This window comes from Berghia stephanieae, chromosome 15, assembly GCF_034508935.2.
Source record: "Berghia stephanieae isolate SIO BIC M18660-M18661 chromosome 15, UCSD_Bste_1.3, whole genome shotgun sequence".
Lineage (NCBI taxonomy): Eukaryota > Metazoa > Mollusca > Gastropoda > Nudibranchia > Aeolidiidae > Berghia > Berghia stephanieae.
In genome coordinates this window covers 9,580,070-9,585,069 of record NC_088374.1, presented here as the reverse complement: position 1 = coordinate 9,585,069, position 5,000 = coordinate 9,580,070, and the positions used below count along the sequence as shown (strand labels likewise).

The 5,000-nt window shown below is 34.3% G+C and overlaps 1 long non-coding RNA gene across 1 annotated transcript in view; it reads right to left on the bottom strand.

Annotated features, from left to right (window-relative positions):
- Window positions 1-5,000, bottom strand: part of LOC144960465 (uncharacterized) — a 10,015-nt gene that overhangs the window by 4,993 nt on the left and 22 nt on the right. The window contains exon 1 of the long non-coding RNA XR_013642852.1: window positions 4,896-5,000. This exon is cut by the window's right edge and continues 22 nt beyond it. This is a non-coding gene — a long non-coding RNA (uncharacterized LOC144960465). The remainder of the gene's footprint in view (window positions 1-4,895) is intronic.

The following is a 5,000-nucleotide window of genomic DNA, read 5'->3' as shown; positions in this document are numbered from 1 at the left end:
CGCTATAGAAAAATGCTTATTATTATTAAAGGTGGCCAAAACACTAGGTTTCGTGTCGCAATAAAACAACTGGTATAAACAATGTGTGTAATAAATCATTCAAAATCAAGAGAAAATCGCATAAAAATCATTGAAACATGAAAACCCATAAAACCGTATTGAAATTAACTTAAGACCAGCAACCGCCTCATAGCACTCGTATTAAATGCTCAATAAGCGAGAAACAAAATCTCATTGCTAAATAATCATTTGCAGATAAGGAGTCTGATATTGCATTTTTTTAAAAATCGTGTCGGCGCCCCAAAGAAGATGACGTCATCATAGTAGATCTAGGACGACCAAGTCATCAATCTGTATCAATGTCAAGAAGTGGAAGAAATGTTGAGGATATTTGCTTTGGAGTAAAAAAAAAATTAAATACAAAATTTAAAAAATTAAATCGTACAAGACATTCGAATTTTTGAATGCACAATCCACCTTAAAGAACAGTCCATCAAATTAATTTTGGTATATAGATATCCACCAAATTCTAAAAATGGATTGAAAATTTTGGAATTCATACCCGAGTTCGAGGATCTACTTGAACAGAAAGAAACTAAAATGACAAAACCGATCATTGTCGAAGATGTTAATATGTATTTTGACAATTCATAGGACTAGAAGGTGAAAGAACTAAAAGTCGACAATGAATATTCACAATCTCATTCAACACATTAATACTCACTCTCACATGAAAGGTCAAACTTTAGATTGAATTATCACTGACAAAAACTAATTTGCTTTATTTAATAAATGTGACAGACAAATGTATCACCGACCATTCTCACGTCATTTTCGAGGTAGATGCAGAAAAATGGAACCCAAAGAGGAGAAAAATCGAATCAAGAGAAAAAATAAACGATGACATATTCAAAATTCATGGTCAGCAAAGACAAGATCGGTTCTTCCAACACTGAATTAAGAATTCTTCATAACAATTGTGTCGCCACTAAGACTCACATCGTCAAATAGAAAATCTGGTCCATGGATAAACAGCGATATTAAAAAAAGCAAACGCTGAGTTCTGTCGTGCTGTAAGAAAATGGCGAAAATCACTCCTAACAGTTGACAATGAAATGTATCATAATCACAACCAAAAAAAGTAAAACATAAGATCAAAGAAGCAAAGCCGCCTCTTTACAACATTTTGATCAAGTACTGCCGCACTTTAAATGTGATATTCTCCATCACCAACTCATTGACTGGAAAGTCTACTACAGATGGGAGCGATCTATATTCATGTTTTCGTCCAAGTCATCAATCATATGGTTTTTTGCTGTCCAACGATTGGATACTTCTTCTTAAATGTAAACACTCTGCTTTGTTTATGAAAGTTGTAAACATACCCATGTGTCAAGCTGAACAAAATGACCAATCGTGATGTTAGCTATTTCAATAACGGTGAACACTTTTCACAATGTGGGTCATTTTGAGCACATATTCCAATGTGACCAATCACCTCGAGCACATGGAATGGGAATATAGATCATGCCCATTTGAAATCCACATATTCTGCGGGGAGAAATTCCTGAACTACTCGGTAAATTCTTTAGGGGACAAGGAAAATTCAAAAAAAATAAAAATAAATTGGTAGTAACTCACACGGACTACCTCACTTTAAGACCTTTGAAGGCGATATCATGTTTTCCTTATTCACTGCGGTTACAGAGAAATGAGTCAAAGAGATACTCAAACCATCACCTCCAAAGATATACATTCTTGACCCAAACTAAATTGGTTACGCAATTCTCATTTTGATATCATTTTATGTGAACCCGCCATAGATCACACACGGCGATGACAAACCACACAACACACAAATCAAACGAACCTAACAAAAAGAAATTAGAGAAACCCCTCTCCATAGACCACACGACACAAAACTAGTCTGTTGCCATTTGTTTTTTCTTTGTTTTTTGTTGTTTTTTTTTTGTGTATTTTTTTTGTTCTGTTTTTCTGGGGTTTTTTGTGTTGCGTCTTGTCAACATGGACGACAAGAGAAAGACAATTATTGAAGTTAATCATCTGATTGCTAGTATTTAGTGAGAACTACTCATAACAATGGCTCACAAAAGTAAACAACACACGAGAAAAACGAACCAACAACAAGACATTCTAGAAGCCTCCATTGACAGCACAACAGAACCGTAACAAAAAACAAAATTACATGTCGCCGTTTGGGACATTGCTCGTTTTTTTTTTGGTGCCTCGTGTGGTCAAGATGGACTACTACAAAAAGAAAGTTATTGAATTTGTGAGAGACCTGCCCCTTCTTTAGGACCCGGAATATCACAACAAGGATCGATGAAAACAGTCTGGGATGATATTGACAGTAAATGTCTACCTGACGCTGAGCGTATTTTCTAATAATAATAAAAATGGCGTTGATAATAACAACGATGATGATGATGATGATGATGGTGATAATAATAAGGCATTGTGATAATGATAACAATAATGATGAATATCAAGATGCTTATGATGAGGATGATGATGATGAATAAATTGATGAAGAAAGTATGTTGTTTACTTCGAGACACGTCTATCGCTACCGTAGCGTGTAATTTGTGAGAACTATTCATAGAAATGGCTGGCTAAAAACACAGAAGCCGTGCCGTTGATATCGTGTGTCCTACGGAGGAGTATTCAAAGCCCTTGGCCTATTACCAACGTGGTGTGGTCTATGGAGGGCCCGTTTTACTCTGTATTACTTCAATCATAAACGAATCTCTATCTACAGAAATTAAACCACATTATTGTATTAACATACAATTGTGAGCCCTTTGCTAAATAAAAAAGCAAAGAAGAGCTGAACAATTTCCAATTTACCCTTTCTCTCGAAAATCCATGGAAAAGAGGTTGCGAGGCTACTTAAATGTCATTTCCTTAGAATTGACCCTTAAGAACCTCATCAATCGGCCTACAGACAGCACCACGATACCGAAACTGCCCTTTTAAAGATTAATCATGATCTTTGTGCTGGCGATACTGCCAGAATTTCCATCTTAGCGCTGTTAGATCTAAGCGCCGCCTTTGACACCATAGATCACTCCGTATTAATTACACGTTTGTCCAAGACATTTGGAGTATCAGGTAACTCCTTAGTTGTAGACTAGAAACAACTGGCCTAGACAACCAATGGTCCTCCGTCCGAAGGGAAATTCCACACATAAATTCATAAAATAAGAACTTGTGATATCATATTCATTTTTCTAAAACCATTTTCCAGTACATACGAGAAATTTTGAAAGTTAACAATTATGATTTAATTTATTAAGTGTTCAATTTTTAGCGATATTCTAAGGGACTTAACCAACAAATCAGAATCTAGACCATAATTATATCAGTTGTTTCCCCTAGACCATAACACTTCTCTCTTCTCTCTCTCTCTCTCTCTCTCTCTCTCTCTCTCTCTCTCTCTCTCTCTCTCTCTCTCTCTCTCTCTCTCTCTCTATCTCTCTCTCTTCTTTGTTAGGCTTTGTTTATTTTATGTCCTGTTCCTGATAACAATTGTTAAAATAATTAATTACATTATTCATTCACACTATTCTGTGTTTCTAACCAATATTATATTTATAAAATAAAAATCATTATACGATAGGAAAGTTGGGTATTGTAAAAGAGTTAGCTTACAGGAAGTGAATTTAATGAGTTCTTTGTGCTTGAAATATCAGTTAAACTTGGTCATTATATTGAGAACTATAAAATTACTTTCATTGATCGGTGTTACACGGTATTTGGGGATAAAACCATTAAAGTATTGTTCCTATTTATTTTTTAGACGTACAATATTATTTGTTCGCAAGTATTTGTTATTTGGACGTACGGTTTATTTGGGCGTTGACCTTTGATTATTTGGGCGTAAAAGCTGACCTTTGGTTAAAGGAATTGTTGGACCGTTTACAATAGGATATAACACAGAGTGTTTCAGATTCTACTTGACATTCGATTCTATTCGACTTCACTGTGAGTTGCACTTTCCTAGTATGCTGCAAGTTCTAACATCCTACTCAGAATCTTTTTTTTTACTGACTTAGAAATACTTCACGTATATTGGAAATGGTTACTTCGGCAAAGTGACTTTACATTTGGGTTGATTTTACCACGTCATTTGATTTGGATTTTGGATTTTCACAACAAATAAAACAGTAAGAAATGAAACTGTGCATTCAAATATCATTATTGGCCTTTGAACTCTTCAGTAATTATTAACAACTTCAACAAAATGCAAAGGAATATCACTATCATCTATCAGAATGCCACTGGACGATCATAAGTCATTACATATGTGTGCAACTACGCCACAGTATAACCTTATGTAGCACTTCATGAAAATAAAATAATAGATAATATTATACAATTGTAACATTCTAAGAGAAGGAAAAAAGGGGCGCTTACGGGAATAGACCAAAAATTGTTCGACTAAGTCAATGTTTCTGAAACAGTCATCGAACAAATTAGGCTTCGCAAACCTTTTGAATAACGACGCATGAAATACATAAACAGTAGGCCACCGTTCGAATTAATAGTTGTCTCAGTAATTATTTTTAAAAATCTTATATTCATAGTTTAACATCAATTTCTTCATGTTTTTATGTGCATTATTAAAGTATTCGTTTTATCATAAATGTATGAAAGTAAAACCGAGTGAACTCTTTTAAAAAAATGTTTAAAAATAATTTCAGATCAAATATTCATAGGTTGTGAAAAAATTCGGCTGAGCGAAATACATTCTCATTCAAATTGGAAGAATAACAAGTGAATCCATTTAAAATATACACATAAAGTTTCACAACATTATTCTTATCCATAAATAAAAGATTGAGAAACATCAAATGCAATAAATAAATTCTCACCAGAATAAGTCCGTTGACAATGTTCATTTTGATGAATATAAATAGCACGATTGAATTCAAAGCAACAATGGACGTCCGTTGAGCACAAATGAATACAAAGCTGGG